The sequence below is a fragment of the Saccopteryx bilineata genome, chromosome 1 (genome assembly GCF_036850765.1).
Source record: "Saccopteryx bilineata isolate mSacBil1 chromosome 1, mSacBil1_pri_phased_curated, whole genome shotgun sequence".
Taxonomy (NCBI): domain Eukaryota; kingdom Metazoa; phylum Chordata; class Mammalia; order Chiroptera; family Emballonuridae; genus Saccopteryx; species Saccopteryx bilineata.
In genome coordinates this window covers 27064568-27077044 of record NC_089490.1, presented here as the reverse complement: position 1 = coordinate 27077044, position 12477 = coordinate 27064568, and positions in this window count along the sequence as shown.

The following is a 12477-nucleotide window of genomic DNA, read 5'->3' as shown; positions in this document are numbered from 1 at the left end:
AAGCACATAGGTTAATCTTGGATCTGTCTAGAAAAAAACTTTAATTTTACCTCCCCGATCCATTACCAACACTTTATTCTGCATTCTCGTCTTGCTTAATGATTCTCTCTGAAGCCCTGGGAATAGGGAGAGTATGTCTTGGTGGAGGTGGTCAGTTCTTACAGATCATTTCATCTCCTAGAGGATATCCTCAGGATCACTCATAGTTCACAGCTTTGGAAATGGTAACAAGAATCCATGCTTGGCTTCCTTTTCAAACAGAGAGTAGGGTCCATGCCCTAGTCAAGAACTTGTATTCTCGGCCTGACCTGTGGTGGCGCAGTGGATAAAGCGTCGACCTGGAAATGCTGAGGTCGCCGGTTCAAAACCTGGGCTTGCCTGGTCAAGGCACATATGGGAGTTGATGCTTCCAGCTCCTCCCTCCCTTCTCTCTTTCTGTCTCTCCTCTCTCTCTCTCTCTCTCTCTCTCCTCTCTAAAACAAAATGAATAAAAAAAAAAAAAAAAAAGAACTTGTATTCTCTGAGAACCTGATTTAGAGTTTGACATGCTGAAGTTTGAAAAAGTTAATCATCAAGATCTTGTGGTGGTGATAAGATAAAATAGCAGAGTTCATATAGGAAGAGCAAACTTGAAGCTTGAGGGTGAGGAGAGGGTTTTTAGGGTAGGAAAACAAGAAGGAAGATAAGGGCTTTAGCTATGGGACTCTAGAGTAAATAACCTTATTGCAGAATTTTTTTATCTCCATTGTCTGGGCATGTTGCCTCCTCACATTCTCTAGTAATTCAGGTCTTTGATGAACTGAGCCATGGCTGCAGAAGGGGAAGAGAGGGAGAGAGAGAGAAAGGGAGGGGAGGGGTTGAGAAGCAGATGGTTGTTTCTCCTGTGTGCCCTGACTGGGAATCGAATCCAGGATATTCACATGCAGGACTGATGCTCAACCACTGAGCTAACTGGCCAGGGCCAGAAATTGGTATTTTAATAAGTCCTCTAGGTGATTTGGATATACACTAATGGTAGAGAATCATTTGTTTAGATTCTGGATTGAGGCAACAGTCACTCTAGCATGGCCTGAAACATCTGCTGACCTCAATTACCTTTCTTTCTAGAACCAAATCATTATAGTTTTCTTCCTTGTGCTTAAGGCTTGCTATTGACTAATACAATTCAGTTATCTTTGGAAAGGGTTGTAGATCGAGCTACTGACAATAGCTTAGAATTTTGTATAAATTTGTTTATATTATCTGTTCCTCAAAACAGCTTTTATAGTAGTAAATTTGAAAAACATCACTTGAAAAAGTGGAGAATTCAAAACAACCACATGTTATTTTAATAAACAGAGATTTTTTAAAGCCCATATCTTAAATTAAAAACATAGCATGGAATATTATATTACAATCACTTTAAAAGTATTTGAATTTATTTATATTAATTTTTATGTGAAATACTCTGTAATTGTTCTTACTAAAATCTCCAGTTCAGAGAAGCACCAGTTAGAGTTTAGGAAAACAGAAACCACGAGTACTCTTTCTGAGAGATTTTATCAGATGAATAAATCTGAAGTATACAATTACATTTAGCTGAAGTTCTGACAATCAAGGTCCTCAGTTTAGGCTGACTGGCACCCCGAATAATGGAAATACTTTGGATAAAAAACATAGAAAAGTTAAGTATTGGGCAGGTTTTAACACAAGTGGTTCAGAAATTTAATCAAGAATTCTAATTGCTCCAGTATCAGTGGGCAGCCTGCCAGAGGAGACAGCACGCTGAACGTGGTGAAGGAAGCATCGGCTGTCCACCACCTCTGCTGATAATGCCACGCTTGACCTTGGGAAAGTCAGTTAGCTCTCTGGACCTGAGACCTATCACCTATAACACAAAGAATTGGATTAGTTGATCTCAACATGCTTTTCTAGGTCAATAATTCTATTAATAACTTCTTTTTGATCTTTAGATGTTGAAACAACTTAAAGAGAGAAAAGCTAAGGTGCCAAGAAGTTAGATAAATTTCCCAAGGATATGCATTTAGAAAAGAACAGAACTGGTGTTCAAAGTAGGGGTTAGATCACCTAGGCAGCCCATTTAGCTCATTTGTGATTTAAGCTCATGGTTTTTTATATATTTTTTTTAATTTTTATTTATTTATTTTCTACAGAGACAGAAGTGAGTCAGAGAGAGGGATAGACAGGGACAGACAGACAGGAACGGAGAGAGATGAGAAGCATCAATCATTAGTTTTTCATTGCGTGTTGCAACACCTTAGTTGTTCATTGATTGCCTTCTCAAACGTGCCTTCAGCAGACTGAGTAACCCCTTGCGATCTTGGGTTCAAGCTGGTGGGATTTTGCTCAAACCAGATGAGCCCATGCTCAAGCTGGAGAGCTTGGGGTCTCGAACCTGGGTCCTCCGCATCCCAGTCCGACGCTCCACCCACTGCGCCACTGCCTGGTCAGGCGGTTTTTTATATTTTAATAAATGTTTCATTCACTATACAAAAATTAGGTGACACACAGATACTTTGTACCTAACTTGAGAAGCTGAGAGGATTCTTTCTTTGCCCAATTTATTTTAATATTTGCCTATCAAAAAGAACATGAATAAACATACATGATGCATTTTAATTCAACAAAACTATTTTGAATTACTATTGCTTGCATCTTTATTATCCTTTATATGTATATATAATTAAGAATTTGTTACTTCAATGTTCTATAGTCAAATATATTTGCAAATATATATATATTTCTTTTGCTTTCTTTAAAAATGTATTGTTTAAACAACTCTTTAGATTACTTATTAAGGCATGAACTCGCTAATATTGGAAGTTTTATTTAACCAACCCTTTGCAAAACTCAGTTGGGTTTTTCCTTCAAAGATTAATAATATTATATATTAGCCACTAAATGTTAGGTTACAAATATGGAATTTAAATAAATCAGGCCAATAAACTAGGTCTGTAAGTAGCTTTTTGGGGGAAGAGGAGTGTTAAAAAGTACTATTTCGCTAGAATGGCTCTGGACGCAACAGAGCGACGCCCCAGAGGGGCAAAGCATCGCCCTCTGGTGGGCATGCCGGGTGGATCCCGTTCAGGCGCATGCGGGAGTCTGTCTGACTGCCTCCCTGTTTCCAGCTTCGGAAAAATGAAAAAAAAAAAAGTACTATTTTACTCAATCATCTTAAATATTTTTATTCCCTCATTTTGTATATAATTTCTCACCTGGAGTTTTTGAAAAATGGCATCCCATTTTTTTTTTTTTTTTTGCATTTTTTTTTTTTTTTTTTTGCATTTTTCTGAAGCTGGAAACAGGGAGAGACAGTCAGACAGACTCCTGCATGCGCCCGACGGGGATCCACCCGGCACGCCCACCATGGAGCGGCACTCTGCCCACCAGGGGGCGATGCTCTGCCCATCCTGGGTGTCGCCATGTTGCGACCCTCCTGGGCGTCGCCATGTTGCGACCAGAGCCACTCTAGCGCCTGGGGCAGAGGCCACAGAGCCATCCCCAGCGCCCGGGCCATCTTTGCTCCAATGGAGCCTTGGCTGCGGGAGGGGAAGAGAGAGACAGAGAGGAAGGCGCGGCGGAGGGGTGGAGAAGCAAATGGGCGCTTCTCCTATGTGCCCTGGCCGGGGCATCCCATTTTTATGTCATAAATTGGCCTCCTTAAACCCGAAGGATTTGTGTGACTGGGAAACTTTTGCAAAAGTATCCTACATCAACTCTTTGGTCCCTGCTGATGATCTAGAAGGAGAAAGAAGCATTTTGGGGACACACACATTTATGAAACACACACACACACACACACACACACACACTGTCTCCAATTGTTTCCTTTCATCTAGTGAGGTAGATTACGGCTTCTTAGAGAACATTACAAAGCACTAAAATTTAAAGGCAGCTTTTTTTTTTGATTGAATGACTACTTTAAGTCAGGCCTGCATGTAATCAATCCAAGAACTTATTTTTCTTATATGTACAAACAAGGCTCAGACTTTCTATTACTTTAATGAAAGTAGAGAAATGTCAGGAATTGGATGATACCTTTTTAGTTAAAGAACTTGGGCGTAAGAATAAAAGTCATTTTTTTTTTCATTTTTCCGAAGCTGGAAATGGGGAGGCAGTCAGACTCCCGCATGCGCCTGACCGGGATCCACCCGGCACACCCACCAGGGGGCGATGCTTTGCCCATCTGGGGCATCGTTCTGTTGTGACCAGAGCCAGTCTAGCACCTGAGGCAGAGGCCAAGGAGCCATCCTCAGTGCCCGGGCCATCTTTACTCCAGCCTTGGCTGCAGGAGGGGAAGAGAGAGACAGAGAGGAAGGAGAGGGGGAGGGGTGGAGAAGCAGATGGGCGCTTCTCCTGTGTGCCCTGGCCGGGAATCGAACCCGGGACTCCTGCACGCCAGGCCGACGCTCTACCGCTGAGCCAACCAGCAGGGCAGAATAAAATTCATTTATACTTTCTTTTTTCCAATGTCATGTTGTGTAACTTCATATTGGCGGGAGAGAACTTTCACACTCTCCCCCACCCCATCATCTCACCTGCAACACCCAACTTAAAATAATGAGGTGATTTCATCAACAGCAAATAAAAATGTCACTGTTGCTCTTTAGAAATTAGAGAAATGGTAGGATGGGGTAATAGAAGGAAATTTCCCTGGTTTTCAGTGCTATGCTGTTTTACAAATTTATAAAGATTATATTCTTACCATGACATTAAAAGGAAATTCTATAGACATTTCTTTGAGTTGTGGATGCATCACATGGTTGGTTTTCTTCCTGAGCTGGGCTGGGTGAAGTTCGATAGAGCTGACATGGGTGTAGATTGGTGTAATGCTGAGGAGAATAACGTGAGATTTATCAGCTCATCAATATCACTAGCCCTTTTTTATGTCTTAGAGTGAGGAAACTTTAGGAGAAAAAGCAATAGCCAATTATTTCCGGGAATATAACTCCAAGGACATTTCCCATAACTTGTTATTCAGTGTGTGGTGGTAGGGGGGCGGGGCCTGGCAGAATAAACACTTCTTCATTAGGTCCAGTTCCATTTGCTCTAGTCTGTGTTACTCACTGTGTACCCGGCTCCACCTGAGGGCCTTTGCTCACATGGCTGGTAAGTGATACAGCCCCGGTTTGAGTCCAGCATCCGAATTCACGTTCTTCACCCTCGGTTAGTTCTCATCAGGGCTAATAAACTCACCTCGGTTATACAGCTAACTGCAGAGAAAGATAAAGAATATCTGTAAGTTGACTACATTTTCCAGGTTTGGAAAAACCTCCATTTAAATGATTGTCCTCAGATAATTATGTAATACTGTCCCTTTTCACTCTCAAAACTGAGCTAGTGTGGACAACATTCTATTGTCAATTTAGCACTGCACTTTAAATTACTGTTCTACTTCCCCATGTTTTCTTTTCTCTACCCAAATTTGCTTGATGCAGGAAAGTTGATTTATCTATCTGGTTATGTAAATTTTTAGAGCATATTCAAAAGAACTTGATCTACAGATCAGTTAATCTCCTTCTTTGGCCTCTCATCCAAGTCAAATAACAAGCTTTTCCCCGTCGGAAAAGCAAAGAACGGACCCTAGCAAGAAACAGAGTAATGCACTTTTTGAAAGTACATGGTGAGATTATAAAAAAAAAGAACAGTTTGGGGCTAGATAGAACAGGAAGCAGCAGACACAGTTTTAGACATGTCACAACATTTTCAGTGATTTTAGGTGAAAAGAGCAGTAAATTCCAATAGACTGAGAAAATTTGCAGCACAGCCGGCCTAGGGAAAAAAAAAATCTGTCTCTTCCACGAAGATCTTGGAAACTTCTGTTAAAAGGCCTGTTGAAATGTGAGCTGCTGTATATTTTCTTCAGAATCCTGCATTCGGCCTATTGTTGTTAACTTTAGGATTTTCAAATAAGTATTTCATCCTCGGGGGAGTCCCAACGGTAGTGTAGATATAGGAAAGTGTCCTCAACAACCCTAGCGACTTCCTTCACTAATGAATGCTGAAACTGCCGTCTGCCACGGGTATGTGTCACGCTTGCTTAGGGGAGGTGCAGTAATGCTGAGGAGCACCGAAGGGCGAAACCTCTACTCTCAGTCTCCACCTGCCTTCTCGCGACTTTCTCAGTGCCCTCCTTTGTAATTTTCTTCTTCTAGCCATTTGTGCCCACTTACTACTTTTCCCATTTTTTAAAACTTTTTATAAAATGGTCTATGCTTTACCCCTCTGCTTCAAAAAGCTGCTCAGCTGTAGCTTCGGGTGAATATCACATCTTCATATTGTGTTGGATGTCCTTTGATGTAGTCATGCTAGAGGCACCTATGAAAATAGGACCAGCCCGAGAAACAAGGAGACAGAGATTTTATTTGCAAGGATTCTTCTTCCCACTCACACACACACATACCTCTGCCATCTATGCAGACGCACACACCCACACCCCATACACACCTAACACACACTCAGGAAACATTTTAGCCATCGTGTCCGTGAGGGTTGCCTGCACCAGCACCATCCAAGGTGATTTTTCTCTGTCACCAGGAGTTTTGTGTTTTCTGACTCACTCTTCTTTAATCTTAAGGCCGAAGGTGGCAACAAAACTCTGATGGTGGAAATAAAGAACTTTTTCTATTTTTTTTTCTGTAATTTTCTATATTCTCCAACTGTTTGCTTTATTGGCTAACATTAACATGCTCCTAGTAGGTTGCAAGTTGGACAAATATGCACCTAAATCTTTGGTGGAGTAGTTTTGGGGACCTGGAGTGGCCAGGGTTCCTGGAGCTGTTGTCCTTGTCTTGAGGCACCCAGTTCCTAAAAAAGGTGTATTACAAATACTATTACTTTTTATTTCTTTGTTTCTTTTAAAGGTTTTTATTATTGATTTTAGAAAAAGGGCCCTGGCCGGTTGGCTCAGTGGTAGAATGTCGGCCTGGCGTGTAGGGGTCCCGGGTTCGATTCCGGCCAGGGCACACAGGAGAAGTGCCCATCTGCTTCTCCACCCCTTCCCCTCTCCTTCCTCTCTGTCTTTCTCTTCCCCTCCCGCAGCCGGGGCTCCATTGGAGCAAAGATGGCCCGGGCGCTGGGGATGGCTCCTTGGCTTCTGCCCCAGGCGCTGCAGTGGCTCTGGTCGCGACAGAGCGACGCCCGGGAGGAGCAGAGCATCGCCCCCCGGTGGGCCTAGTGTCGCCCCTGGTGGGCGTGCCGGGTGGATCCCGGACGGGCGCATGTGGGAGTCTGTCTGACTGTCTCTCCCCGTTTCTAGCTTCAGAAAAATAAAAAATAAAAAAAATAAAAAAATGAAAAAGGAGAGAAAAGGGGGTACAAACAGGAAGCAGCAACTCATAGTAGTTGCTTCTCATATGTGCCTTGACCGGGCAAGCCCGGGACTTCGAACCAGCGACCTCAGCATTCCGGGTCGCCACTTTATTCACTGAGCCACCACAGGTCAGGCAACTTTCTTTTCATTATGTGCTACTTATTACTTAAGAAAAGTAGGGCAGCTGTTGTTGGACTAACCCATTAGTCACCGTAATCATAACGATTTCAAAAGCATGGCGTTTGGTAGAAAAATAAAGGAAATTGAAAGCTTAAACTCATTCAAGATCGGCTCTGTGCAGAAGCCATCTTCTCAAGGCATTGTTGGAGGCCACAGTACTTTCCACCTTCAGATACTCATGCACAAGGTGAATCTCCTGCACTTGAAACAAAACCCACGAATGGCAGAATTTTCTTTTTTTTTTTTTTGTATTTTTCTGAAGTTGGAAATGGGAGGCAGTCAGACAGACTCCCGCATATGCCCGACCAGGATCCACCCAGCATGCCCACCAGGGGGCGATGCTCTGCCCATCTGGGCCATCGCTCTGTTGCAACCAGAGCCATTCTAGCGCCTGAGGTAGAGGTCAGGGAGCCATCCTCAGTGCCCAGGGTGGCTTTGCTCCAATGGAGCCTCAGCTGTGGGAGGGGAAGGGAGAGAGAGAGAGGAAGGAGAGGGGGAGGGGTGGAGAAGCAGATGGGCGCTTTTCCTGTGTGCCCTGGCCGGGAATCGAACCAAGGTCTCCTGCATGCCAGACCGACTCTCTACCACTGAGCCAAAGAATTTTCATAATTATTAGATTCTACCTATCAATAAAACAATAGTAATATTTCCCATATTTTATCACAGTTTTTAAAAAAATATTCTCGTTCATTACTCATTTAAGTACTTCCAGGGAGACTTTTCTGAAATCATCTCAGAAAACTGTACTATATTTTCTAATTAAACAAAGACATGCATTGAAAGCAAAGGCAGGGGAGGCAGCTTCTATGTCTCCGAAGAATACACTCTTTTCCTCAACAAATGCTTGGGGAAGTTAGATTATACCAATGACATCTGGCCCTTTACCCAATGCAAAACATTATGACCCATCAAGCTATGCAGTCACTGAGTTGACCCTGGAGGAAAAATATTGACAAATTAACTTTGTGCTGTTCAGAAACATAAGAAAGGGTAGAATTGTGACTTTTTTCTCAAGAACGTTTTTGTCCATGTAATGAGGAGAATTTGCACTCTAGAATTTGCTCTAGAGTACACTAGAGCAGAGTAGAATTTCAGGAGGAAAATAATAAGTCTTGTTTTGGATTGATATTTTTTCACCTGGGCACAGAGGAAACATCATCACAGGAGGAGAAGGCAATAATCAGAATCAACAATTTGAGCACACCACCTGTTTAATGAATATAAACTAATAGATTCTCAGCTATGGGAGAGAGCGCCAGACATCATCTGTTCTTATCTCGGCTTCCTAGCAGGCCACACTGAAACCTCATCCCAAGAACCCAGGTATCTGCTGAATTTTATGCAATGAGCAGTTCAGAATTGTTGAACTCAGATTCCTATTGAAACTATATTTGTTCTTTTTTAAAACCCCAAAATAATAATAATAAAAAATAAGATCACTTGACTACCTGACTATCTTCAAATGTGGAGATTTAATTTTCTTGAACATGAACAAAATAAGAACAGGCCTCTTTCTGAAACAGGCTTCTGTTGATCCAGTATTTATTTGTTTCAAGAACAATTATAGTCTTTTTGTGTGATTGTGTGACAGAGACAGAGAGAAGGACAGATAGGGACAGGCAGACAGGAAAGAAGAGAAATGAGAAGCAACAATTCTTCATTGCAGCACCTTAGTTGTTCATTGATTGCTTTCTCATATGTGCCTTGACTGGGTGGCGGGGAGGACTACAGCAGAACAAGTGACCCCTTGCTCAAGCCAGCGACCTTGAGCTCAAGCTGGTGAGCCTTGCTCAAACTAGATGAGCCTGCGCTCAAGCCTGTGGCCTTGGGATTTTGAACCTGAGCCCTCCATGTCCCAGTCCAACACTCTATGCACTGTGCCACCGCCTGGTCAGGCAGAACAATTATAATCTTTAAGGCAGTGGTCCCCAACTTTTTTTGGGCCACGGTCCGGTTTAGTCTCAGAAAATATTTTCACGAACCGGCCTTTAGGGAGGGACATATAAATGTATCATGTGACCGAGACAAGCGTCAAGAGTGAGTCTTAGATGGATGTAACAGAGAGAATCTGGTTATTTTTTAAAAATAAAACATTGTTCAGATTTAAATATAAATAAAACGGAAATAATGTAAGTTATTTATTCTTTCTCTGCTGACCGGTACCAAATGGCCCACGAACCAGTACAGGTCTGCGGCCCAGGGGTTGGGGACCACTGCTTTAAGGTAAAAAAAATTCAGAGCCTCCAACAAAAACATTTACTAGAGTTTCATAGGCACAATAATAAATCTGCATTTAAATTAACCCCCTTCCAAATGCAATTAGAACACATTTCTTTTCTTTTGTAAATGGTGGTCATTTTCTATGCCACCCATTTTTTTCCATGAGAATTTCCACCAAGTATTCCCTTTTATGTTATAAAACTGTAATTTCTTACACTATATTTCCTCTCTGTCAAGTTACAGAAGTATTGTCTGTTGTGTTTGTAGTTTCAAACAACTTATTTATAAATTTAAACATTTTTGTACGTGGAAGTAGAGTAACAGGTAGATCCATAGTTCAGAATAAAGTTTTCCTTGGGAGGAGCATCTCAACTAGCTATCTCCAATTCATCCGGTCCTCTTAGAGATGAAAAAAACTGAGTCTGACAGAGTTAAAGGTCATGCATGACACTGACCACAGAGACAGACATTGGAGATTTATTTCTGAATTCTACCACCATTTATCTCACTAATGGATACTACCTTTAAATGCTCCCTGCATCGTGTCTTTTTCATTTTAACAAACGGAATATATTATCACGTGAAGTTAAATAAAACTAAACAAAAGCTCAATATTCAGTTTTGAAACCTCAAGATCAAAATAAAGTTCAAAGGTCTAGAAAAAGACACAATCATACAAGGCACTTGGGATCTCTTTAGGTTTATCAGCAGTTGCCATTCTGACTATTTCTTTCCTCTCAGCCACATAAGACTTTTATATAATTTCTGCAACGTTACAATAGAATTACTCCTCTGAGAAATCTCATACTGTGAGAACGTATTCAAGTAATTGGGCTGGCAGATGGCCTTAATATAAGAAATATATTGATACAACAACCACTTACTTTCCTGACCGATGAAGCTGATAAAAGAAAGAGTAGAGCAGAGAATATATGAGGGGGAAACATTCAGGCTGCTTAGACACATGCTGTGGGTTTTGGAGGCAAAATAATATAACCTACCTCATTCACTTTGATTAATTTTTTCCTCCGGTGGCATTTTTTTATTCTTACTACGTTGTTCAAGACTTTATTACAGGAGGTAGTTATTTTCCATTCTTGTTGACTTGAAGTACTAAGACACACATGTTCATTCTTACAGTGCACGGAGCACCTGCCAGCCTCATTGTCACAAGTTTGCAGATCCAGGTTTCTTGTTCAGACGCTGTCTCCCTTGCTCTATTTCCTACAAGTCCCTGACACAGTGCCTGGTACATCACAGATGTTTAATGAATATACTTATATGTTAAACAAACTGGTGGTATTTCTTGCAGTGACCCCCCCCTCCCTGACATACTTTGTCAATGTGAGTTACTATCTCACTTAAGCGGGTGAGCTAAATATCCTATTCTCTCCCCAAATCGCCCTTTATTTATTACATTAGCTCAGCCATCCAAATTTTACATTCCAAATGTATATGACCCGACTTACCTTAATTAACTGATTTCCTATGGGGAAATTGTTATTTTCAGCAAATATTTTTAGTAATCAATGACATAGTGAGCAAAGGATAGGTTTTAAATTCAGAACTACTATTCTGAAATTCCAGCTCCCAGGTTACTTTGCTCTGTGACCACGAAGAAGTTACTTCACCTCTCTGAGGATCAGTTTCCTCCTTGGTAGTAACACCTGGCTCTCAGAGTATCTCACGCATTGCCTAAGTGTCAGGAGGCTAGCCGAGGGCCTGAAGCCTTGGACGTGTCCCTGCTGCTGTTCTTCCACTTCACATTGATCACAGGGCTGCCAACCGACTTCGTTAAGGGGGAGTGTTAAAACATTTATAATAACCACCACTTATTTAAATTGAAAATGTATGAAAATAAATCCCTGCTGGACTAAAATATATTCGGTTTAACTATATAAATCAGAAGAGCAGAAGTTAACAGTGGTGTTAAACTATAAGATACAAGATTTAAATCTCCCTGGGGCTTCTCTTAATATTTTGGGACAGTTTGGTGTTATTTAGCAAGTCCTGAAGGTCGATCGAGTGGGAAGTTTTGGGACTTCTGGGGAATGGTGCAGCAGCATAAATGCATGTCAATCTGGCTGGCTTCTCACCCATTTACACAGTCTCGCAATGTCAGCAGCTGGAGGTAGGCAAGGTTCAGTGATGCCAGGTGAGTCTTGAGGAGAAGTAATTGCTATTGCAAGTGCTGGAAAGTAATTTCTATTGCAAGTGCTAGAAAGAAAAAAAAAAGCGATCAATGATATGATGGATAGATAATTATTTTTGTTTCTTTGTTTTGACTCATTCATTTGTTATCCTTAACAAAGATGACTCCATGTCTACAAAAGAAGATTTAAACCAATGCTGGGAATAGGAAACCAACTTGACCATGACCATCATGCAGCTTTGCATAAATGAGAGGCGGAGAGATAATAATCAAGGTCATTTGATAAAATACTATGAATCCATTAGTTTAATAAACACAGGTTAGGTTCTCTCTAATTTGGCGCACATTTTAAGGAAAGGATTTTAATTTAGTCAAATATAGCATTTGCCGCTTGTGCGATAAGGTCAGCAAATTACAGTGACAGATTATAGCTTGAATTTGCAATTCACAATATGTCTACATTAAAAATTCTCCTTTTTTATGGTCTTGCTGAAATTGTTATAATTTTTCTAGACTCCCTGGATAAATTGTTTCCTCCAAGGGTCAGTAGAGAGGTCGGCATACAAGTACAATGTTTGGAGTCTTTAAAAGCTTGTGAATAGAAAGAAATGAA